The sequence below is a fragment of the Manacus candei genome, unplaced genomic scaffold (genome assembly GCF_025592945.1).
Source record: "Manacus candei isolate 608988 ecotype Guabito, Panama unplaced genomic scaffold, ASM2559294v1 h1tg000014l, whole genome shotgun sequence".
Taxonomy (NCBI): Eukaryota; Metazoa; Chordata; class Aves; order Passeriformes; family Pipridae; genus Manacus; species Manacus candei.
The window spans coordinates 13961691-13988557 of NW_026138062.1; the positions used below are offsets into that span (position 1 = coordinate 13961691).

A 26867-nucleotide genomic window follows, 5' to 3' on the forward strand; every position below is an offset into this window, starting at 1 on the left:
AAAGGATAATATTTTATCTACAAGACTGGAGAAGGTTTCAAAGAGAATGTATGATATTACTCAGAAATTAACATGGCTTAAAATTGTTACAGTTCTATAGAAAAATCACAGTTATATGTTAAATACATTAATTGGTAAGTTTTATGTGCTTATATGGACTGAAAAAATAATGTTGGGTTTGGGAGAAGGAAAGTCAACCCTTTGATTTGAACATAGTACTGAAGTGCATTGTGAGATTATAGTTTGGTTGCCTTCTATCCCCGGTCAGTTATTTTGTTACCTCACCTTCAAGCCAGTCTGCTTTTTTGATGATGTATAACCTCTCAACTTGCTCTCCAGCCAGAGTTTATGATGGGAATCTCCTTTAAGATTTGCACAGTTGAAAGACTAGGCATAAAGAAAAACAAACATGATACATACAAGCCCTGTATCCGTTTGGTTCCTGTGAATTTCTAAATCCACATTTTAGGTTGAAAATTGATTCTTTTATAAAGATGCAAAAGGTCAACATTTCCATTACTGCACTTAAGAAATAAATGAAAATGTAACAAAATGAAACAAAACCAAAAACAAACCCAAACCAAACAAAAGTAAGAAAAATTTTCAACTATCAAAATATCTACAATTAATGTAATTCCTCCCAGTAACCCCAGTTCCAATGACTCTTGCATGTGCTCTATGTTCATTTTCTTTCATGTTCATTCTTTGGGGAATCCAATATTCACAGTTTAACTGTAATTTCGATTGCGTTTGCAATCCTAATTAAGGAACTAGTCAAATATGGATTTTTGCTCATATGCATCCTGCCAGGAAGGTATTAATGCTGTAGTCACAGAATCTCAGAGCATGCCATGTATCAGCTGGTATACAGCAGTGAATTCTAAAATCCTATTGCACTTCTGCCTCGAAATTCATCACAGGTCTCTGTCGCTTCATGTCACAGTGCAGTGCAATTCTAAGATACAGTAATGTGCATTTTAGACTTCATGCAAAACAATTATTGGCATATAAAAAACCGTTACCTTCTCATCTGGTGACTTACTTGATTGGGCATCCGAAGTTCAATTTGGTTTGCAACAGTGAAATTCAGTAGGTTGCAATCATAGTCCCTCTGTTCCTATTAAGAAACTGAGGGTGAGTTAGGCTATCCTGCTTTTATTATCAAGAAAGCTATCTTGAATTACCTCACATTTACTTCCATCTATGATTAGGTATATGGATGGATAGTGGTGACCTGCTGATGCACAGCAGCTTCTTTGTGGTTCAGAGTTCCTTATACAAAATGTTTTCCATTGAAACATCTTGGTGAAATAATTGTGAATCACAAAATCTTTACATTATTTAGCTAGGAGAAAAGTTAATCATTACATTTCATCTTGTTCTACTCACCAGTGAGTTTAATGGATTTTTTTGTTTGTTTTAATGCTCGTTAGAGTAGTCACTTCGTTATGGCAGTCTACATTTTGTTCATCGGGGCACATTGGTATGTTCAGAGTGGAAGAGAAATGGAAGTGACTGGGCTCTTGTCCTTCCCCTTTGTTTTGGCTCAGGGTGAAGTGAAATCTTCTATATTCCTGGTTCTCAGTTGGATAATTGCTGTACTTTATTTCTTTATGGACACTTGAAGCAAGAAGTATTGTGTAAGTGTGCATTGTTATTATATTTTTATTACATGTCAACTAGCCTTAGAAAAATAAGCATAAGCTAATATAACTCAATAATTTACAGTATCACAGAACACTTCAGCAGCATGAGACAAATGCTCTTATGTTAGTATCAAAATTATTTTAGTTCTTGTTGGTTGTTATGAGAAGGGATTCCTTATGGTTTTCACTTGTTTGTTGATGTTCTTTTAGCTCTTCTTTTCTATTGGAGATTGCCTTATAAATAGTCTTTTTAATGTATATTTTACTCTTGTTCTGTATCCTGCTGGGGAAGTACTGAAAAAGCTGTATATATTTTTTAGCATCATTGGCTTTTTTCCTTATTTCTCCCTGTGGAGATGAGCTCTTACATAAATTACTTTAAGGATTCTATGTTCTTGATTTAAAAAAAAAAAAAAAAAAAATTTAATTCCTTTTCTTCACAATCTCCCCCACCCACCCCCATTTCACACTGGGAGATAAGTATTTGATAAATGGTTATTTAGGGGGTATCTGCTTTCACAAACATCCTTTTACAGATGTTGTTATTCCTTGATTGCATCATTTAAATGTACCAGAAAACCATAGGAACAATAGGCAAAAAAAGTCAGCAGCAACAGAAGGTGGTGTTTGTCCTCCCCTTCCTGCACAGGTCACTGTTCATGCTCACCATTGCCCAAGGACAGAGCCCAAGCAGACAAGGATGGTAAGACCCAGCTCATGGCGGTGGGCAGGGAACAAGGAAGAGGAAAGGTGCTGGGCATGCAATGGAAGGAGGATAAGTGGTCTTCCCAAGCGAGTCTTGTTCATGGAAAAGATGAGCATCCCCAGCCCTGTCTCCTCCAAATACCTCCATTCCCCTTGTTCCTGGGGGGAACACCAACCATGCAGATGTCAAATGCATCTTACCTCCTTTGGCTCTGTTGACATTTGTAGTTCACTTCCTACTTTCATAATGTACACTAGAGATAATATTGATACCAAGACTTACTTTGGCTTTGATCTTCTTCTGTGATGCTGTATCTGCTGCTTGTGTCATTACAGTAGGTGAATTACTGGAAATTCCATAGCAATTATGGCAGTCTGTCCTTGGAAGACAGCAGCATCACCCTCTCCTATCAGGGTTACAGATATGCTTGGTTATGTTTTGAATACTGTAGATGCCCTTTCACAACATTTTTCACTATCTTTGATAGCTTTTTGCCAGATGGTTTTGATACAGCCTTTGATACAGGTCGTATTCTGGCTTGGTAGTTCTCAAGTACTGGATGCCTGGTGGTTCTGAATGTTTTTGTGTTCACTTTGCTGGATTTCTTTGGTGATCTTCCTCTTTTAATTGTTAACGGCTGTTTGTGAACAGGAAGGTGTAAACTGATGAAGGATCAGTTGAAAGCTTCTGTTTTGCACTGTGGAACAGGGAATTCTTGGTGAGGAGGGACAACTGTTGACTGAGAAAGGAAAGATATGATTGGGTACTGTTAGCGATATCAAATGCTTTATCCTGGGTGAATCCAAGCTGATTGTTCCTCCTCACTTTCTCCTCTTTCATGGTGCCCAGAAGTCTTTTCCCAGGGCACTCATTCTGTGATTTTTCTGTGGACCAAAGGGAGGCTCAGTGGTCTGTAGTGCCTCAGATCAACCTTCTGGACTTCTCTGAAGAGGAGGGCACCATTTGCTTTCTTCTAGTTATTGGGAATCTCTCATGGTTTATAGCACCACTGACAGGCAGTAGAGAAAGGTGCTGAAAGGATATCAGTGAACTGTCCCAATGCCTGTGCATGGAGGCATGTGGGATCCATGGGCTTGTGTGGGTTCATTTTTTCTCAGGTAATTCCTGGGATTTAGTCCTTGTTCGTGACTGGTGGTTTTTCACCTTGAACCTTGTTTGTAAGCATGAAAGCATACAGGTGAAGGCTGATGCAGAGAAGACAGTGGAGTACCTTGGCCTTACCTTGTCAATAACTTGCCCCTTTCAGCCACCAACCTGTATTTTCCTTGTTCATCCTTTTACTGCTGATATGGTGGTAGAAATTCTTGTTGCCTTTGATACGTACTCCCTGCAAGTCTGAACTCCAGGTGGGCTTTGGCTTTCCAAACACTATCCCTACTTACCTCTGTGATATTTCTGTGTTCATCCTTTGCTTGATCCTCTTGCTCTACTGCCTTTTTGTGCAGGAGCCCCATGATGTGTTTCATGTCTGCCAAACTGGTCTCCTGATGCTTGATTTTCTGAGTGGTTACTTACACTAGTCTTGCACTTCGATGTCCTTAAAGATCTTCCAGTTCTCCTGTGCTCTTTGACCTTTTTTAGAGGTACCTCCCATGGGATCCCACTTAGTTCCCCAAAAACTTCTGCTCTCCTGTGTCTGAGGGTCTAGATTGGTCTGGACTAGGTGTTTGTTTCTACCATTCTTTCCTCACTCTCCTCAGGTTCTCAAACTCCATTGCTTAAAGGTCATTACACCAAAGCTACCACTGATTACCGCAGCTCCACCTCTTCTTCCACGTGAACAGTGGTCATTTTGGTTTTTCCATATGGGAAATTATGAGAACACTGGAATGAACACAGTGTGTCTGATGAAAGGTTCTTCTCACTCATACCATGGTAGCTCTTGGCATGTACTTACAGAAAGTGCAAGCAAAAAGCAAGCATACAGCAATACTGCCCTGGTATCTGTCAGTGTGCAGACTGGAGACCATATGAGCAGAAGCTGACCTTTTGTATTGCAAATTTTCACTGCTCTTTGAGCTCCACAGTAATTTTCCTGATAACCAGAGGCTGTAGTGTAGGTTTTGACCTGTAAAACCGTGAACTGTCTTGCACCTCTGTAGTGCCATCCTGAGACTACAGTAGGAGCTTACAATGATAGGACGGTGGTGGCAACAAGAACATTTCCTGTGACAGACTCTTGATGTATTTTTCCCATTAGTCATTGTGGAACAGAGTTGTGGATTTTTAGAGTCCATATGATGAGGTTTCTGGAAGCTATGGTGTTGAGAACATTGTGATGCACAAAAGATTTTGGTTTTGTTCCTTTATCTACTGGGTATTGTGGAACAATGCTGTGTGATAACTTCATGGTACTATAAACCTTATGTTTAATAGAATAATTAGGGCTTTTATACGAATATGTTGTTGTATTGTTGAATAAAAATCAGATAAAGTGCTAACATTATTGAGAGTTTTCAACAGAAAAACGTCCCTTGTGGAAATAGTAGTGACCTGGGCTGTAATTTTTATGGCAGAACATCAATTTGGGAAGCTTCTGTCCACTGTTAACTCTTCTGTGGTTGTGGCAGTTCAGATGTGTGCAAGAATGTGCTCTAAACCAGGAAGAAAAGAGGGAAAAAACCTAAAACACCTTCAAGAATTTTTTTCTCTGAATTCAGGTTATTTCACAGATTCGGGTGTAGGTATAAACTGATTAAAGTGTTAGATCTGCAACATCCACAGTTCTGTGTGGTCCGCAGGTTAAAACATACTGTGCAAACGTGGCACAAAAAACAGTATAGATTTTCATGATAGAAAACTTCTAAAATAGCATATAGAAATAGAATAGGAGCCAAAATGTTCTGATTGACTTCTGAATAGTATTCATTTTTACAGAATAAATTAAAAAAAAATCCGATGTGGAAAGGTAAATATTACTTACGTCTGTTCTTGGAAAACAGATTATAGTTTGGCTTGTTGAGGCTTGAGTTTGTAGCCTTTGTTGCTATACATATTAGTTTTCATGAATAGATTTAGGCTGAATGACTTGTCTGGGACGTGAAATATGCTCAACTTTTCAACATTTTTTTTCCCTGAATAACCCTTCATACTATTGATGGAATAAAGAGGCAGTTTAAGACAGCTGTTAACATAAAATAAGTATATATGTTGTTAGTATTCAATACCCAAATGTTAATTTATTCTTAGGTTAAAATTCCCATAAGTGCTTCTAGCCTGAAAAGAGGACTCCTTGAGTTTCATCACAAGTTCACTGTGTAGATTGTGACCTTATTGTTGTCAGAAAAGGATCAAAAATTTATTAAAGGCTGAACAATAAAATAGCTGCCTTATCTAGAAATTTGGTAGCTTTAAATGGATAATGGAGAAACACTTGCAGCTTCCCTTAAAGTGATATTTGCAAGTTTGTGTCTGCAAACCCAGAGTTGAAAAGAAACAAAATGGTGCTCAAAGTATCATTGAATCATTAAGATTGAAAAAGACTTCCAAGATAAGTCTAATCTTTGACCTAATACCATTAAGTGCTCTAAACCACATTGTGAAGTGCCATGTCTGCTTGTTTTTGGAACACTTCCAGGGATGATGGCTCTACCACTTCTCTGGGGAGCCTGTTCCAATGCTTAACCAATTTCTCTGAAGAACTTTTTCCTAATATCCAACCTGATAAAGTAAATCCAAGTCACATATGCAGAGTATGAAATACTTGGACCATAGTGGAAAGCATGCTGTGGGCTTGTTCTTGGAAGGTACTGAATATTAAGGATTCAGCAGAGAATGTAAATATCTTAGTTTTTAAGAACAGAACGGCTTCTGTTACGTTCTCATGGCACTGACTCAGGACCAGGGTACCATGAAGGAACCTTAACTCTATAAAAACTACTACCATAATCTCTAGAAGTGTTTAAAAGTCAAGAAATCAAATAGATTAAATGTCCTTGTATTTTAAGGAACAGTAATATGTATTATGTTAGGTATGATGCTTGTTCTTAGTTTTATTTAAACTCTACTATTAAACTAATTTCCAATACATCCTACAACAAGCAATGGTTTTGTGAAGTAGTGAATTTTAAATATTCTTTAAGGACTGATTTTATTTATATCAAATATGATATGTGTATGAGACAGGGTTTATTGTTTATTGTGTACCCTGATTTTTTAATATGTTCCTTGCTTTCATTCAAATGATTTCTAGAACCATATAATCTCCTAAAAAAATAAATGTTTTTGTTGTTATCCATTAGTTAATGGTGAGTGCAAATTACATCAGGAAATGTAGTTGGAGTGTGTTCTATGCTAAGCTAACTTTCTGTTTAAAAATTTTGTAATAACAGTGCATAGATTTGCCTTACTCATTTTAAAATAAAGGAAAAATCTTTTTCTCCCAAACAAGACTTTTTTCCATTTAAAAGATGCATGACGTAGCTCAATAACTGAGCCCTGACCATTTCTCCTGTGTGTTTAGGAGTTGCTGTTTATATTGAGTGTGTGTTCCTGAACCACAGCTCAGTCCCCAGCTCCCCTGCAAAACGTCTTTGCTAGAGAACAGGACGACCATGCACACCTATGGACGCCAGATGAAATTTAATTAAAAACCTACGTAAAGGAGTAGGGTGTAGGTGGTAATGGCGTGAAAGGGTGAAGAGGGACCAGTGATGCTCTCAGTCCTCAGGAGCTGAAAGGAGGCAGAGGGATAGAAATTCATAGTGGGAATATGTTGCCATGCCAACCAAGTAATTTCTCTAACAGGGGGAAACTGGTAATGAATAACTGCTGAGTGGGAACTTTAAGAGAAAAACATGCCCTGTGAAAAACCAAAAGGTTACATTTTTGATAATCGACCTTCACCATCCCCCCTATAAATCCTGCACTGGCAATCTGTCTGTCAGAGCTTCCTGCCATCCTGTACCAGACCCTGCTGTGCCCATCTGCTAATCTGGAAAGCACTTGCCTGTGGTGTGGTGATGGTTACCAGTCCTGAACCCGCAGCTGCAGGCTGACCTGAGCCTTATGTGGATTGCTTCTCAAGCAGCTGTGAAAGCCAGATGTGGGTTTCACAAGTCTGTCTCCCCTAGTAGCTGTTTTGGGTGTTCCCTTAAATCACTGACTAGTGTACTTAATTTTTATCTTCTCTGTCTTGTCTAACACAATGTCAAAACTCTGCAGAGAACTGGCATTTAAAAAAAATACTTATTTCTAAACTCTGGAAGTTGGACAAGTCCTATTTACATTTGATCTGTAGCTCTGTAAAACCTGATTTTAAAAAAGAAGGAAAAAAATAAAAAGCCATTGAAACTTTATCTGAAATATTTTTGTGTGTGTGTGTTTTGGGGTTTTTTTCGTCTTACCTCATGCATTGCAGGACGACTTAGTAGTACAAGGCAGTTGCATTGCTTTGCCTCCAGTGCCCTTAAAGCAGTGATCACAGCTAGGACTGTGATATGTGTTTAGATCAATACTCCCACTATTTGGGTTTGTGCACTTCAGGTATAGGCCGCTTCTGGCATCAGAAGAAGCCAAATGTGTTACTAGGGAGTATCTCTGGATACATTTGCCCCTGCTAAGTTCTGGGCTGCTGCATCTAGGCTGCTGCTGGGCACTGGCATGGCCAGGTGTCATAGAATCGTAGAATGGTTTTTGTTGGAAGGAACCTTAAAGATCTTAGTTCCAGACCCCATCCCATGGGCAGAGACACCTTCCACTAGATCAGGTTCCTCAAACCCCATCCAACTTGGCTTGGAACAAATAGCTGTACACGTTGTGTGGGTGGTTTGTGCTCCTCTACTGCCTCCTCTCAATTCCCTTCTCTTTCTGTTGGATACATGCAAACATCCACTTTCTGTGCCAATGTTTTAAGTGATGACCTCCGCTTTTTTGGGCAGAATAGGGAGTTGCTTTAGCCAAACACAAAGACTGGGACCAAACACAAGACTACTCACCATTCCTAACAAGATTTAATACTCCTTGTAGTAATAATCTAACCATTAGGTGTCTCATTTCTTTGCTCTTTCCACTTCCTCCCTTCCCTAACTCCTCAACTGCCATCCCTGAACTGATGCTGGTACCTGCGGGATTACTCAGTGAGCTGGTTCAGTTTAATAGTCTGACATAAAAGTAGCCCAGGGGGGAGAAAAAAGCCTGACAAAACTTTGACTTTCTGAGGAGTTCAGCAAATGCCAAAGCAGACTCAAAGCAGAAGGAACAGCAGGGAAGGGGAAGAGTGACAGTACATGCTTGGATATGTGCTACCCTAATTCATGGATTGTGCTTTTAGCCATGCCATGGGGATGAAGCGTGCTGTTGAGACTTTGCCATGCAGTTTGTAGGTGTTAAGCGACTGAACAAGGAAGGCATTTTGACTCCAGCAAAAGACAGCTAAATGACAATACATGAAATAATGGAACTGCATGACAGTGCAACCTGACCTTATTAGGGTGAGATGGATATTTCCCTGAAACTATTTTTTTTCTGATGGAATCTGCTGCTGGTGTGTTTTTGTTTTGAAAGCTGTTTTTCTGAGCATGAGGGATTGCACATGCAAAAGAAAGCAGTTTTCAAACTCTCTGCAGAGCTGTGTCTGAGGATCATCCTTTATAGAACCTCTGTGTAACCTGTGCTGTTTCTGGTAGTAGAGTTATCAACCTTTTGAGCCACAGAAGGATCAAGGCCTTTATGAAGGTGATGCATCTGCATCCTGGAAATCTTGGGAGCTTGTCATGCAAAAGAAAGCCCCACAAAAATTAAAAATGCAGTGGCAGAGATTAGTTAAGATTTATTGCATCATTATCTCACATGAAACAGTAAAATTGTCCTGGCATGACTGAGCAAAAACAATGGTATGAGAGTATCATTATTTATTTTGTCATCCTGCTGATTGTCACTAGACATTTCCAGGAGCCAAGGCATCCTCAGCAGTGAGGTCTTTAGTTTCATGTAGTTTCAAATACATTAATTTCCAGGAGGGAAACTTGATCTACATCATGTCTCCTTCTTCAGTATATTGCATAGATAGGATGTGTTCATCTGAGATAGTGAGAGACTCAGTAAGTGGGAATGGTTTCTCCTCCTGGCTTCTGTTTGTTTCTATAAAACTTGACAACAAAGCCCCTGAGCAGATGACTTGCAAGTTTACACTGAAGAAACATAAAGACTGATCCCTTTCCTTACTGACCTGGAGGAAAAACAAACTCCATACAATATAAACCTTCTCGTCTGAGTGTAATGAACCAGTAGTTACTGCTGTCTATAGAAAAACAGGAGAGTGCACAGATCAAGATACAGCCCATGACATGATTCTGATTCATCTACACTCATAGGTTTTTTTGGGAGGGAGCATATTAAAGAGTAATAATAAAGTGTTAATGAAATTCAAGAACCTTGTGAACACAATCCTGTGCCCATGTGCTGTAGGACCCTGACTAAACAAGGAGGTTGGGCCAGATGACCTACCGTGGTCCTTTCCAACGTTACCCATTCTGTAACTCTGTAATCTTAATATGCATCTTTAATATGCATAACTCGAAACTAATAAACTCCCCATTTTTGTAAGGGGAGCTTCATAACCTGGAAGTGATGCACTAAACATGAAATTACACTGTTGTAACTTAGACAGAGCCTAGTTCTAGTGGAATGGCTTAAAAATGGAGGTCATTGGCAAATAGCAGAAGGTACTTGATAAGATCAGCATTTAAGATTCAGTGATCAAGATGGATAGCACAATCATTGGTTGGACATTGTTACTGTTTGATACAGCATAAAGGTTTTGAAACATTTGCAGCACCCAGGGTTTTTGGTATGTGCACAAGACTGTTCTCATTATGTATTTTTTCTTCTCAGTATTTTGTTTATCTATAGCACTTTGTGTATTTCTAGAGATGTTTCTTAAAATTCACTTTATCAATTTGGTCTAGGCAAAAAGTGCCTAAACTGAAGCTTTCAAAAAAAGTACCTCTTCCTATGAGATGCAGATAAATGTATTCACTATGGTCCAGCTTTACTTAAAGGTTCAGTCTAATTTTGAATTCAGAGTGCATCTCCTCCTGAGTAAATCATCTAGTTCACTGCTACCTACCACTTGAAGCCTGACCTTGAGGAAGTAAAAGAACTTTCATCATTCTCATGAGTTTGGGTAGGGGGAGAAAAAAAAAGGTTGGTCTCTGCATGAGTTTGGGTAGGGGAAGAAAAAAAAAAGGTTGGTCTCTGCATGAGTTTGGGTAGGGGAAGAAAAAAAAAAGGTTGGTCTCTGCTGGGCCAAGAAAGCACTCCTGTCATGAATGCCCTGAACATCTTAACCTGGTCAGATGAAGAACCTTATCTGAGTTCAGTTGTCAGGGAAGAATGTATGGAAGAGAGTTTATCTGGGCTAACCAGCCTCTAAGTCAGTAATGAATTATTAGATAAAAAACACCTGCTTCCATTGTGCCCTGATAAGAACAAGAAGTCTGTGCCTTTTGCAAAACCCAGGTATTTTTTATTTTACTCCTTTTGGGGAGTGAGATGAATGCTACACTTTGTGTCCCTAGTAGGAAAAACTAGCTTTTCATGTAATATGTGTAGTTTCATCTTTCCTATGTTGCACTGACCACTATGTAGTTTCCTTAGTCTAAAAATCATGCTCAAAATCTCGTCATCAACCCTGTGTATTTCACCACGCTTCTTAAATCTAAGTGCAGCTCTTGTCTTTTTTTAAATACTTTGTGACCTATTAGATTTCTATCCAAATGGCATCTGAGTACACAACATGACATTTTGAGTAGTAATATCCACTCAAGGAGCTAAGTCGACACTTAACCTTTGTTATGTGGGCATGTGGTGAAACATACTGTGCATTAAGGTAGTTTATGGTTTCAGTATGGTTGTGTGGAATGAGGTTATAGCAGTAGTTGACTGGTTTGTTCAGAATCACTGAGTGGCATAACCACCATGGCAAGTCAAGCCAAAGGTCTGTGTGGCCATGCACTCCAGCAGGATCTCCAAAAGGTGAGGAAAACAGGGAAGATGAGGAAGGTCCATGTTGTGTGATCCTTCCTTGGACATAATTTTAATTGGTGAGCAGTTTTTAGGGGATTTTAAAGTCCATTGCTATACTCGAGTCATTGTGTTTGATAGCCACTAATGAACTCCTCCTAGCAAAACTGTCGAATCCATCTTTTAACTCATTTATCTCTCTGATTTCCAGACCACCTGTGTCAATGTGGTGGTAAATGTACTTATTCCATAAAATATATAAATGTTCTTATTTTCAGTTATTTTATAGCTGTTGTCTGCCAATTGCTTTTGTTCTTAAGTTGTGAAGAACAGTTTCCGTATTGATCAGGATTTTGATGTTTATCATAGGACTTCAGTCATCATTTTCCAAAACCAAAGCATATTATCTGCTTTATATATACTAAAATGTTCATTTCTCAGATCATCCTTGTAGCCTTTATTTGCCCTATTTTTTTTTTTTTATTCAGTGTAAGCATACCTTTTTAAATATCAGGTTCAGGATTCTTCTTCAGTAAGTTAGGTATTTAAGTGTTAAATAGCAGTGTCTGAGCTAATCATCCTTTGTCTCCAGGACAGGCAAGACAAATAACCTGTCATCTTTTTAAAGGAAATGTTTTGTTTCCTAAGAGAACCCATTTCTAACCCATTACCACCAGAACAGCTACTTTTACATGTGTGTCCATTTACGGGTCATCACTGTAATGCATGGTAAGGGTTGGTTTTCCCATATGCATTTTGTGTTATTGCCTTGTCACTCAGTATTGCAAGTTTGTTCTGCAAGTCTTCGTAGATGGATATCTGATGTAACAAATAGAAGGAAAATCTCTGAAATGTGACTTAAAAAGCAGAAGTGCTATATGTTAAGTGTTCTTTAAAGGGCCAAGAATACTGCATATTAAGTAACATGACCTTTAGTGCCAATCTCTTGAATTAATTATCATTGGTCTTCTCACTTAAGCAACTTCTACATGTCAAGTGGGAAGTTCTTTCTTGGCGTGGTGCTGCTGAGTGCAAAACCCTCTTGCCTAGGCAGTGTAACTCACTGTGCACGTCGTGCTTTGGCTGTTACCGACTTAAACTTTTTCATTGATTCTGGGTTTGGTTGGACGGAAAGTATATTTAAAAACAATGTACTTTTCTGTGTCTACTTTGAAATGTAAAAAAACCCCTCAGAAATAAGAGGATTATGTGTTTTATATATAGAAAGTACTAGTGGGTTTATTGGTTAATTCTTTAAATACATGTATTGTTCTTTGCAAATATATTGTTTCCAAAGCCAGTGACACCACCAGAAGACTATTTGCTGTACAGCTAAATTCTGCTAGATTGTTTGTTGCTATCTCATTGTTCTTAATTGGAAATGTATTGAGCTTAGGATCTGCAGAGATCTTAGTTTGTCTTTTCATTAAAAAATTATACTGCTTTTTCTGAGCTGCTTATTGTGCCTGCTGTTCATCAGGGATCATTTGGATGTAATATAGCTTAAATTAAATCTTGTGAGTTTCCACTGTTACTCAGCTGTTTGTCTTTAACTTCTTCAGCTTCTGAAGTGTAGTCCTCCTTTCCTGCCGCTCAAAGTTTATCACTGGCTTTCCTGCCCCATCTGCTTTGGTTCCATTTAGTTTGGTGGGTGTGTTTTTCACATCCATGGAGCCTCACCCCTGTGGCACTTTCATGTGGGGGAGCATTTGTGGAGAGGAAGGCTGGCAGGACAAGTAGTATGTGTCTCCTGCGCCCTGCCAGAAGTGGAGCTCATGGAGGCACTGAGTCCTCTACACTCCAGAGTCTCGGCTTCCCACAGTCTTGAGGCCCGGCTGGGGGGTGTGTACAGTAATGCATTCAGTAAACCTTGAACTTGGGTTGTGTCTTCTATGATATGAATAAGAAAGCTTTAATATTACTTGAAGTGATGTTCCAGGGGAAACAGAGCATCAAGCAGTCATTGGTGACAGTGGAATAACAAGTACAACCTGTTGTCTTATTCACTGATTGCTGTTCATCGTGAACACCGAACGAACTGAGAGCTTTGCACAAATGCTAGTGTGCAATCATGTAAATTAAACACCCAGGAAAAACAGTCTAGGGACAATGGTACAATGAAGTTGTCTGTGCGTGGTCCCGCTGATCCCAGCGGGATTACTGACAGAGGGCACCACTGAATGTGAGTTGATTACACAGGACTCCAACCGCTTGGGCAGATGTCAGCGTCCTTTTTGAGTTATCCTCAGACCCACACTTCATTTCATCATAACCACCATCCCATGGCATAAGCCAGTACTACTGCCAGCATGCAGTGTCCTTCCACCTTGTCTCCTTGGTTGACCCCAAGCTCCTTCCTCATCACCAAGAGTAGCATTCCTAGAGCATCAGGTTTGGGAATGGATATACAATAAAAATAATTTTTTGGGACGAAGAGGTGATTTTCAGTTCGCCAGTTCTCTGGTGCTGTTATGCAAGTCCCTGTGGAAGCATGAGAGAGGAGGCAGGTTACGGGCAAGCTAGAGTTGGGGTTACTGCCTCTTGTGACATCAGGTTTTAATGTCAGTTTGCATTGGTGTAGTGCACATGCCTGCTCTGGGTTAGAAGGACCAAGGTGATGAGTTAATTCCTTGGGTGGTGGTAGCTGTGCCATTTGTTGTTATTATATGAAGAACAACCTGAAGGCCTGTTCTCCAGTATTTATAATTTTACACTTTACATAAAAAATATGTCACTTAGCTTACGCTTTTAAAGAGTTTTTGTTTTGTTTTGTTGTTTGTTTTTTTTTTTTTTTGTTGGTTTGGTTTGGTTTTTTTGTTGTTGTTGGAGGGAGTAAGATCAAGATGTAAGAAAAAAGAGAAAAGCTCGTCTTTTATTATGAAAATAGATGTTCTAAATTGTTGACTGAACTCAGTGTTCTGAGTAACAATCACAGATTTTTTGGTATCTGTGGATAGATTTCCACAGATTTGTGTGAGTTGGCAGTTCAAAAATTGAATGTAAATTGCTGTTCACACGCTGGACAGCCTGATAAAATACTTTCTTTTTCATTTTGCAGCTACAAGGTATTAGAAAAATATAGAAGAAAAACTTCTATAGAAAATATTTTTGTTAGAATTTTCTTTATCTGAGAAACTCTGCTTTACAGCCTTTTCACTAACAGATGCGGTTCATACTGGGTAAGCCCCAGCAACCTTAGCTTTGTATTTCCTGGAATTCTCTTTAAGTCTGTTTTTCATGGGTTTCCAGTTATGTCATTCAGTTGATGCTTTAGAGGTTGCTTGTGCTTCTTTGGGCAGCAGGCTTGCTGATTATCTCCAAAAGTCTGTCATCAGGTATTTGTTGACAAAAATGAGTGTCGCAATTGAAGCTGGTAGGGAAAACTTCTGATTGATTTGCTGTCTAAGTTACTGACTGTATGAGATATCATTGGAGTAAGGAACATTTTCAATTATGTCCTGTGTAATTTTAGAGATGAAGTCAAAATGCTGTTGTTAGTTATGAACAATCTAAGTTTCAAGCATGGATCCCTCACTCTACTCAAGACTAGTGGTTCATTTCTTACCAGAGGTTAGTTTATTTCTTCATTTATAAGAAATAAGTGAATTGAATACCATGCACTTGGCTCTGTGGGTGTGTTTTGGATGAAATCATAAAAAACTGAGATCCTGTTTATTCTGTGTGGGTGTTAAAGTTATGTCCCTGTTATGTTGTATGCTGTTTGCAAGTTGCTTAATACGTCTGCCCTTTGAGATGACTACATTTCAGCAGTGTTATGTGTACATAGTTGCAAAATGTTTTGGGATCCTTCAAAGCAAAAGGGCCTCCATGTGAGAGTGTCTGTTATATGCATTTATTGTGCCTATCACTATAGTGTTCCACACCATTTGTTATTGCTGTTTATTGCATTCATGATTGTTACTGTGTTTATCACATAGTTTCAAAAAGTAATCATCTATTTAATATTTTGAGCTGGCACAACTTAAGTTTTGTCCAGACTTTTATAATGATGTGAAAAAAATTTAGTTGTGAATTGCTTACTAGCCTTCGAAAAGTGCATTAATAACTGGGAGCCCTGTCTTCCCAGTTGCTGATGCAAGCTGCAGATATTCAGGACTCCATGGAATAAAAGCCATGCAATATCAGGCAAATATTCACTTTGTCTGCAAGTCCAGGAATTTACCCTTTTGTGTAGCATTTGTGACTCCTTCTCCTTTGCAATCCCTTGAAGTCAGACATAATTATCATTTTTAATAATCCGATTGGGGTGAGTTAGTCCATAATTTGTACTAATACCCAAGGAAAAGCATAATGATAGGTTAATACGGAGGTAATGTGTGGAGCTAAAGACAGCTTGGCCTGAAGATATTTCCATGGCAACGGGAAGGTCCCTACAGATGTCTTCCTTCTGAACCTGATGCTGTTTATTAAAGGCTGTCTGTAGTACATTCTGTAATTATCATTAGGTAAAGAAAGGTTGTGAACGGGGGTGTACTGCTTGGCTGATGCTCTCTGATTTGTTTAGTGCAGCTTTGAAATACAGTTACAAAAGAATATTAAAAACCTGAGATAATTTTGCAGTTTTTCTCTGCAAGTAAGTTGAGACTTAATTTGAGACTATTGGCTGATCGGAGAGTGAAGTATCTGAACAGCAGTATGGGTAGGATAGGGAGAAATGTTTTCAAACTCTTTCAGCACTATGAGTATTAAAGATAAAAGAACATTAAAAGTATGTTGGACAAATTAAAAACTACAGAGCTTCAGATAGTAAGGGATGTAATGCACAACAAAATAAGGTTTTGTAAATAGCAAAAAGCTTCTGTAAGTAGAGGGAGACAAAGGAATCTGTAAGACTATTGTCTAAAGAAGAGGGTGAGAAAATAATGGATGATGGAAGAAGTTAGAATACTAATCTATCTGTCTTCTGTCTTTATGAAGGTTGATTGGGATCAGCTGCATAGCACTTGACGCTAACAGCAAGGTGGAAGGAACACGGGGCAGAAAAAGGAAAGAACAGGTTAAAGAACTCTTTCATGAGTTAAAAGTGTTCAGTTTTGTAAGCTAGGGTGGAATTTATTCTGTTCTACCCAAGCAACTAATTGAAGCAGTTTTTAGTCCATGAGCAATTACCTTGTAAAAACCGTAAAGGACGGGTGAGATCCCAGAAGAGGGCACATAGAGAGAATATATTCTCTAAAGAGAGAAAAAAGGAAAATCTTGTGACTGCAGACCAGTAAAACAATTTTGGCACCATGAAAGGTGCTCGAACACATAACTCTTCAAAAGCAAGTGGTCATGAGTAAGTGTAAGCTGGACATTTTATGACAGTTTTGTAATAAAGCACATCGACTTTAAGTCTTCTAGTTGGTTACAGTATTGAGGACAAAAACAAATGTAAGGCTGGAATATAGTGAGCTTGTGAAATGAATTTTATGAAATGATTGCTTGAGATGGAGTGATTTGGTGACACTGAAGCTCAGCTGGGATGGAGGAACAATTCAAGTGTCTCTTTGTGACTCTAGTAAGGCTTTGATTAGAATCATATACAACATCTCAGAAACAATTTGGAGATTTATAGAGTATGTAAAATTATTACTATGTGGATGTCTGCAAACATACACAAACATGCTATCTGGATGACCACAAACAGATTAAATGGTGATGGCTGTCTGGTGAAGGATGTATCTGGTGAGGTTATCAACTTATGGATGATATGCACTTGAGCATAACCACAGGATCACAGGGTAGTTGGGACAGACAGACACTTCAGGATACAGTCTGGTCCAGCCCTCTGGTCAAGCAGGACCACCAAGAACAGGTTGCTCAAAGCTGTAACCAGTCCATGTTTGCATATCTCTAAGTATGGAGGCTCCACAGCCTCTCTGGGCAACTTGTTCCAGTGTTTGACCATTGTCATAATATGGAATTTTCTTCTCCTATGTTTAAATGGAATTTTCTGTGTTTCAGTCTATGCCATTGTTTCTTGTCTCTTCGCGGGGGACCACTGAAAAGGGTGTGTCTCCATCTTCTCTACTCCTTCCCATGAGTATTTGTTATAAACATTAACATTCCCCTGAGTACTTTCTTCCTGTGGATATACAAGTGTTGTGGTTTAGGAATGATATTCTCCAATACAGTGCTCCCACTAAATCCAACCACTGCTTGCTCCCCTCTGTCCTGTACAGCGGGCCAAAGAGGAAAATTGGAGGCACAAAAGGCAAAGATCACGGGTTGAGATGAGAACAATTTCCTGGAAACAGCAGTGAGATAAGAAAACAAACAGTAACAGCAAAAATATTAATAACAAAAATGTACAGGAGAGGCGAACGATTCACATGCAAAAATGCTCACTGCAGAGCTTGACCTTATTGCAGCCACGACACCTCGACTGCTCCCTCTGACTGCTCCCTCTGGCTCAGAAGCGGCACCATGCTCACTTCACTGGACAGAACCCCTTCTCCAGGAGAGTCCCTTCCCCACCCCCAACAATGATGTGAGGTGGTAGAGAATAACCTCCAGGTCCTGGCCATGCCCCCTTCTGGCAACTGCAGAAATTAACCCTGTCTTGGCCAGAACCAAGACAGCAAAAGCTGTGAATTTCAAGCTGGACTGCAAGCATTATAGAAGACTAGATTAAAGTCACTAAACTGGAGGTGAGATTCAGAACTATTAAAAAGAAGATCAGTACAGAAAAGTGACAATTTTAGAATGGGAAGTCAAGTCAGTAAATACATAGCATAAAATAACTGGATAGAAACAATTGATAAATATTAAGTATAGAAAGGAGAAAAAAGGGTAGCATTCAAATTTTTGAAAAGGCTGTTTATAGGCAGAAAAATAAATATTTCATATTCTTTGAGACTGTGATGAGAAGTTTTAGTTTTCCAAGGAAAAACCATGTAACTTTGATGATAGCTAAGCACTATGCAACAGGTCACCTCCTGAGGCTGTGAAAACCTAGTCCTCAAAGTTTTAACGTTAAATTAAACAAACCTTTCTAAATATATCTGGTTCAACTTAATAGGACAACAAAAGTCATTAGTTTCTGCCTTAATATCATGTGCAGCCTTATGTTTCTCTGCTACTATGATCTTCTACAAAGGGATTTTTCTTTGTTATGGGGGACAGGGCATCCTTTGAATGTGTTTTAGGATGTAGTCTGTCACCATTACCTTAGTATATGTTTTTGTAATGTTTTACCTGGTTTTCAGTTAAGAACTGAAGCAAATACAAAAACCTGAATTGGCTGTTAGAATTAGGGTGATTCTGTAACTCCCTGTAGTGTGCACATGTCTGATTAGGGGCCAACACTGTCATTACTAGAGGAAAAAATTTAGCATTGGTGCATTTTACAGTGTTAATAAATTATGCCCTCATGAATTTTGCTCACTTGTTTGTCTGGAACTGACATTTTAAATTTTAGCTCAGTCAGAAGATGTTAGTTGATATTCATGGTAAGGTTCACATCTGCATTTGAAATGTAGTGGTTTTGGCAGCTAGGTAAACAGCGAGTAAGAGGGGAGGAGAAATGTAGCAAATAGATTTATGAAATTATTTTTTTATAGTATCTTGCATGAATAATATGGTACAGTGCTCTTCTGTTCATATTGATAGAGAGGCATTTTGCATATCATGGTGTGGTACATGATCTCAGCTGAGATGGGAACAAGAATATGCAAGCTCAATAATAGAAAATCTTGTAAAAGCAGAGGGGTGTCTCCATGTACCTCAAGACAACAGCATATCAGCCTTTGATTTATTGCAAGCTTGTCTCTACAGAACTTTGCCAATGCCTAATCAATGTCTGAAACTTGACAAAAATAAAGAGCAACGTTGACTGCTTCTGCATCATTTGAAAAAAACAAACCATAACTGAAAAAGACATGGACAAAAGCTACATACAGTTGAGCAAGCAAGTACTTTTGCCTTTCACTTTTTTTTTTTAAGTAATCATTTTAGCATCTCTTGAAGAAGACTTTTTTACTGTTTATTAAGTTAATCCCACATTGTATCTGTTTTAGTGTCTGTGGAGAGAAGAGAAAAAAAAGCGGTCTTGCAAACAGTTGGGGCTTTTCCTGTAGCCTTGTAAACCAGAGCATTTTGTTTCATTTATTTTTTTTAGAGCCTGACAACTATTTTGCGCTTAATTGCTGCTTGCCATAATTACTGGAAGATTCCTGGGGGGTGTCTATTTTATTTGAATTAGACAGTGATGGTTTCACAGTTCGAGAAGTGAGAGAGATCCTGAGGCGCTTGCTCAAGGCTAGTCAGTCTTGAATTGAATGATAAGCTGAGGTACTTGCTTTTTAACCATGTCTTATGCTGAATACTTTTTTAATGCTGTAAGGGCTGATTCATTTATTAGTTTTTAATAGAAATAAAACAAAACAAAACTTTATTTGTAAAGCTTTTCTTTGTAAACTAGATGGAGAATGGAGGAGTCACCTGCCTCATCCTCTATGCTTTATGCAAGCATAGATAGAGTGACTGATACTGTTATCTCTGGCATCTCTAGGTGATGAGAATAACGTTACGCAACCATACAGTCCTTTGGCCCATAGTAGTGTTCACAATGGGAGTTTTTGTGTGTATTACATTGGGATGTAGAAAATTCTGTCACAGGACAGGAGCCCTTTCTTGTAGGAGCTGGTGCTGTTTTCGACTCACTGTAACCCCTGAAAAAAAAACCTGAGTCATTTATCCTGTAGACTAATCAGTGCAAAAACGTTTGCATTTGAGAACATGGCTTTTTTAGTTTATTTTCCAAGTGTTCTTCAGCCTAAGTGTGGCTGAATCCATATTTATTTAAACTCCCCATACCTACTGTGAGGCACAGAAGGGTGCAGGAGAGCTTTTCTGAAGGATTTTGATGCCTAGAAGTTGTATATGACCAAAGCCATAGCACTTGAATGTGACACTATGTGTTGTAGTGCTTGCTTGCTTGTGCTTCACAGGTGTTAGAGAAATACACTTGATTTTTATGTGCCCCATCTGTGTGTCCCAGTCATAATTATAATCAAAAAAAGGGGCAGTGATATATTTGGTGTACCTGTTAATGTCAACGTGGAGTTACAAATGTGTAGCAGTGTTATTGTTGCAGTAGTGCTGGAGAGAAATGTGAGGCCTGGACCACTGTGGGTCTGTGGACACTTAAGTCTTTTCTTAAATAGTCTTTGAAAACAAAAATGCTGTGACAAGCATCCTGTTTCACCCAGCTCTGATCTGCTGTTGTGTTTCAGATGCTTAAAGCAGATGTGGTCACTTGGCAATTAAAAAAAAAAAACTACCACCAACCCAAAAAACTCCTACCAAACAAAAAAAACCCAAAACAAATCCCAAAAAACCCACAACCCAATGTTTGTCTTTCAAGTGCTGTGTGCTGCCCTTGCTGTTTTGCACACTGTGCTGGCTGTGCATGTCCAATTCAGAGAGATGCTGCTTGGCATTTTACTCTTTGCTGGGTCAGTTAAGGTAACTTGCTCAGCTTCAAGTGTTACAAAGAAAATGAGTTTCGTACACTTGCATGTAAAAGCTCAGATAGTTTCAAAGTCTGTTGGAGAGGAGCTTCATTTTAAGGTACCTTTCTGTAGCAGTCACTGTAATAGGTTTCTGAATAGAGTGTCAAACTGCAAGCCAGCTGTTACCTGAAAGAACTCTGTTTATTGCTTCTGGAAAGTAGCAGAGAAAAGGACTTTGAAGGGAAAATGATATTTAGTCAGCAAAGAATCAGAGTTGAAAGTGCCTGAACAATGATGGTGCTCTGGAAAATACGCAAACTTTTAAAGCGGTGAAGGGAGATAAGTCATCACGGGGCTTTGCTGTACCATGTGAGTCTTGAGTTCACAATCTAGTTTTTGCAAGGATGCCAACTTTACAATGAGTGGGGTTCAAATGTCAAAACTTGAGATGTATCTGTCTACAGATACATAAAAATATGACGTAACTATACTACATTGAAAATTTAGTTTAACAGTAATAAAAATAACCCCAAATGTTGCCTAATGGAAGGTATCAGAAAAATACTGAACCAGTATGTTTCACTTACAAAGACCCCATATAAGCTTGCTATGTCATGTCAGGGAGGAGGGAGGAAAAAAGAGAGAGGCCATAAAAGAAGGAATCTGAGGAGCACATGTCATGACACTGCTTTCTCTTTAAAAGAAAGCTACTGAATACAGAAAAGATGTCTGGGGGGTTTTGTTTGTTTGCTCGCTTGCTTGTATTTTTTCAAACTTTGTACATTCTTGAATGGACTGTTACAGGAACACTTTCTCCTCTTTTTCTACACAGTACCTTTGACATAGAAAAACTGTGAGAAACTACACAAGTGTAGTACATGGAAATTTTTTGGGTTTGGATTGCCTTACAAACAAGCATCTTGATTTTTGGTGCATAGACTTGATTGAATCCACTCACCAGGGCACAGGAAATACCTGAATGTGTTTGCTGTTGCATCTTCAGCATTTACATTGTATACTTCCTGACTTAAAAGGAAATTTTTAATCTTTGTCTCCTGACTCTGACTGTGGTTAGAACATTTGATTATGCATGAAAAAAAAATCCATCAAGAATGTCATCCAATTTTTGTGAAGTTTTCAATTTCAGACTAACAGCTTCTTTTCCTAGCTGTGACTGCAGCTGAGATCAGAATAGAACCCTGTTGTTCACAGTGTTGGTAGTGATTAAAAACAGCTACTAATATAAAAACTGGCTTCTCCTTGGCAGAAACTTTCTGGTATCAAATTTAATCTCTTTCCTGCTGGTCCAGTGGTTGGACTAGCACATCTGGGAAGAAAGTCAAAGTTTTTTAAGACATGGCATAACACTGTGAATCAGTACTTCTGGATGAGAACGTAGTTTCAGGGGCAGAGGTGGGGAGCTAGTGAGAAGACCATGCTTTTATTATGGTTTAAGTATGGAGTGCAGAGTAGAGCATGGAGAGGCTGTGCCATGTGATCTCTGTGGGTGGCAAGAGATAATGTTTAATGTGTGGGCCTTTAAGGACATAGTCTTTATAATGCTATCTGATTTAAAACTAAAAATATGACTTTCAGCAACCCTCTAAGATATCTCGTAATTCTGTGCCTTTGAGTCTAATCTAAGAGCCATATGATGGTGTTTGATAGAAATGATTTTAGCTGCTATTGCAGCTGGCAATTCTGTATCTGTTACTTATCACAGGTTTTCTTTCTTCCTTGACCTTTGTGTCACTGGATATCTTTCTGTGGCATCTCCCGTGAGTGCAGCTCTTGTCCCTCTGTAATTGCAAACCAGAAGGAACTTCTGTCCGGTTCTGGTGAGAAGATAGCATTGATGTTCTCGTCAGAAACACATTAAATATTTCAGTTACTTCAGGAATTTTTTTTCAGTTGACTTTTAATATCAAGTTGGGTAGCATAGGAGAAATATAAAACTGGTAAAAAAATAGGCTGTGTCAGGACAGGAGGTATATAGACCTTATCAAATTCTGTATGAAGAAGGAAAAATAAAGACCATACATCTTTCAGAAGGACTTCTAGATGATTACATTTAAGTGGCTGATGATTCACTAGAGAGCTAATGGTGGTCCCAGTGCTCCTCAGGCCTTTGCTGAGGGACGTATGTTGTTGGACAAAACCACATATGTGGGCTGACTCCTAGAAAGAGACTTAAGAACCTGCATTAATTACTGAGACATTCTCTTTGAAGAATACTGGAATACCCAAAGGAACAAACTGATGTAAAATTCATGTCAGAGTTTTCTTTAAATGGATCTTTTCCTAATAAGACTGTAAATTCAGTGAATTATGAATGTTGTGTATGGGGGAGGCACATGGATATAGCACAGAGGGAAGAGAGCTGGGGTGAGGGGGTGTCTGCATTTCTTACAAGCCTCTTTGGCCAGTAACATCATGGGAATATTTAACTCATAGTTGATTGCCCTAGAACCTCTATCTTTTAGAGTCTGATAATTTTTAGGTATGGTTTAGATTTATTGTCTTAAACTTGCACCTTGTAAAAAGAATGATTAATGAAATTTTTGAGTATAAAAAGCTTTTGCAAATGAAGTTGGTTTATTTCTAAGGTCTTTTTTACCTTTCTAGTTGCAGTGATTTCAATAACTGTCTGAAAATTAAACTTACTTTCTCTGGTAGATAAATCAGTTACAGGATCAAAACACTGAAAAGCGGGATCAGGAACTCTTCGACCTGTGTTGAAGATTGACACAGAACAAAGCGTCTTAGATTTCTTCTACTTCCATATATTTTCCCTGGGTTTTTTTGTGGACCTTTTAAATTGATTCATTTCCCTGTTAGCAGAAATTCTTGTGTCTTCAGTACTGACTAGTTTTACAAGTTGGGAACTCAGATGTGCCCTACAAACCTAAGAGCTTTCCTTGGAAATGCAATCATTTGGTAACCTTGGAAGATTTCTTGAAGGTGGAGCTCATTTCAACGCTGAAGCTTTGCAAAACTATGTTGTATTTTGTTTTCAGGTCTTTCAAGCCTTTGAAGAGTCTTGGCAGTGCTGTACCTCTGAGGTTTGCTGGGTCTGAGCTGAGATCATATTTGGGGAAATCTGAAGGATGAGAAATAGGGTTGGTTTGAGGGACAAACTGTTTCAGTTGCCCATGATTTTAGTGAATTTAAATGAGCACTGAATTTGCCCTGGGACCGTAGGTTCTGGTGAAGGCCGTTTTGCCCAAGTCAGTTCATTCACCCCCAGTGCAAAACATATGCAGAAGGTTTCCTGAGAAGTATGTGCCTCTGACTCTTTCCCCCTCCAGTAATTTGTGCTGCAGCAATTGTGAGGCTGGAGCAGAATAACCTTCCCTGGTTAACTGACAGAGAAAAAAGAAATGGAAGGAACCATTATTTTCCCGTCAGGATTTCCCTGAAACAAAGAAGTGTCGAATTATGCATGCTGAGGGGTGTCTTTGGTCCTTTGATTAACAGTGGAGGCCCAATTTCACCATCAAAAGCATTCTTAATTATTAGCCCTGTTGAAAAGGCTGCCTTGAACGTTAAAGAAATGATATTACAGAGCACATCTATCTTTGCTTAGGTGATCTGCAGGCTTTTTGTGGGATTGTTTTATTAAAATCATTGGAAATACACAGAGAACAGAGAAGAAAACTAAAAATATGTTATTTGTTTCAGTATAATCACAGCAGAAGGCATTGCATCACTGAGAAACTCAATAGCTGGTTCTGGCTTGAGTGTGAGAAAGCTTCCTGCTTTGCTACCTTAGCAAAGTCTGATATTCTCCCCCTGCAGCTGTGACATAATGTGTATCACAAGGTCTTCCTCAAATAAAAGACATCCATCTTGGTTATTTTATGACTCTGCTGATTAAAGAGATTTTATTGTAATTACTATGACTAAAAGGCTACAGTGGTAGATGGAAATGTTAATTTACAATCTGCTTGCTGACCAAGTGTCATGTGATAATGGATTGGGACAGACTGTGGTTTGCAAATGGACCTGAATATTCGGAGTCACTAATTTGAAGTGGCAGATGAAGTGCCCGCATGTAGGTTTCAAAAGGGACGTGTTTGATTAACCAGCTACAGCGCAGCAGTGGGTGTTTGACAGGCTGGTTGAGGAATGATCACTTTTGGTTTTACACTGGTGGCAGCCATGTACATGGTAGAGGAGGGGAGGGAAGAAGCAGCAAGACAGATGGACAGGGCTTGTAGGTAAATCTCTGCTTTATAATATACAGACTGTGCTCCAGACCCACTTACGTTCCCAGTGCGCATTAAACAAAGGGGATTTAGGTATCCAGCTAGATATGTAGATCAGGTCTTTAATTCTGTCAGTCTCTTAAAGATGTGTATATAGTCACAGATGTAATTAATTCATTAAAAAAATATATATTTTTCCAGCTGTAGCATTGGCCCTGCTCTTTTTTCAGAGGCTTTATAACTCAGGATGCAAGATGTCAGGCATCCTCACTCTGATATGGTGCCAAAAGATTTGAAAGAGTTTCATAGTTGTGGGCTCAGGTGTTTCTGACAATAATAGTGGTGGTAGTCTGATAGCAGTTCAAAATGGTTTTACTGTTTCTATGGAAATTTTGAAGTAGAATGTTCCATAGCTGAGGGATAATCCTTTCTGAAATCCCCCATCTTGGTTTACGTGTCCTATTCAAAAGATTATCCTAACATGTGAACTTACAAAACAATTTCTACAAATTTTAGTTCTTTATGTATGTTACTGAAATCTCCTGTATAGGTTAATTTATTTACAGTACTGCTGAGTCTTGTTATGGGCTCTTAATAGGTGACTGTATTGAAACTGCAATTGGAACTGCCTGATACTAACAATAAACTAAGAGAATATTGATTGTGTAAGTTCTTATTTTGGAAAGTGATATTAGGTTACAGAAAGAATAATTTGCAGTGCAGAACACCTCACTGTATTTGTGTTGTGGCTTTGAAGTAAAGTTTTTGCATTAGGCACTCTAAAAGCACTGATGTATCTGATAGCATCATGCAGAACTTCGTGGGTTTTTAAAATTTTTCTACTGTTCTGTATGATAATTAATAAATAAGAATAGGACTTAAATTCATCATTGCTTTACAGAGTGATGTATGATGTTGCTGTGATGTCCTTTAAATTATAATTGAATTGCAAATGATTGATTACAATTATGCTCCAGAGATGACAGTGGAAATGAGGAGTAGCAGTAGCCTTGTTACACTAGGTCTTTTTTACATGCTGAAATATTGCAAGTTGGAAGCAACAAGCGTATTTGCAGTGTATATTAGGGATCTATTTCTGGGCAGTAGTTACCACAATATGTTGTATATTCACTACAAAAATATTTCTTGCTGAATGTTGTGAGCAGATACTGAATTTCTGAAGAAGATATAAAAAGTAAGAAGGCAGAGCTGAAAAAGGCATTGTAGTGATTGGCCCCCAAGGAGCAGATTCATGAGCACAGCTTGAAATCTAATGGGATTAAGAGCTGATTTTGTCAGAATTCACTCTCTTTTATTTTGATCTTTGATGGGACAATATTAGGGGTTTGCTGGTGTAAAACCAACTGTCATAAGCAGAAATGAATTGGAAATTCTCAAACTACAAAGTTCATTGGGATATTGAGTGGAATAGTAATAAAAACTTAGTTGGCTAAAAAGGAAGAACCTGGTGCTCATCGTTAGTTTGTTTTGATTTTTTTTTCCCTAAAGAGTTTGCAAAAAAAAAAAAAACGCACCAAAGGGAGAAGGAGGTACTCAAGTGAAGTCAGTGTTTTATGCAGATTTTTGAGTTGTTCTGCAGATCACTGTGGTGTACATTGATACAGACAGATGCATTCTTAGGCTTGAGCTTATAAAAAAGCCTTGTCACTCATTTATGTCAGTTTAAAGGTAGAACAGAGTAATCTGGTAGGCAATAGTAAGGCAGGTGTTTAAATTACGAGGTACCTGTTTTGGGGTGGCAAAAGGAAATCTACTGCTCTGCTTGTTGGGGATTCTGGATTCCACCAAAGTAAACACTAAAGCAAATGCACTGGTCTTACCATTCACTACCCTGAAGTGTGCG

General features: G+C 38.7%; 2 protein-coding genes across 9 annotated transcripts in view; both read left to right on the plus strand.

The window, feature by feature from the left end:
• Positions 1-3718, plus strand: part of TBC1D4 (TBC1 domain family member 4) — a 556453-nt gene extending 552735 nt beyond the window's left edge. The window contains exon 21 of the transcript XR_007903340.1: positions 3708-3718. The gene's annotated coding sequence lies outside the window, so the exon portion shown is untranslated. The remainder of the gene's footprint in view (positions 1-3707) is intronic.
• Positions 1-26867, plus strand: part of KLF12 (KLF transcription factor 12) — a 235860-nt gene that overhangs the window by 103318 nt on the left and 105675 nt on the right. Inside the window, exon 2 of one of the 8 annotated variants that reach the window (XM_051780500.1) lies at positions 1551-1640. The exons of the other annotated variants lie outside the window; for them this stretch is intronic. The gene's annotated coding sequence lies outside the window, so the exon portion shown is untranslated. The remainder of the gene's footprint in view (positions 1-1550; positions 1641-26867) is intronic. 8 annotated transcript variants of the gene reach the window in all.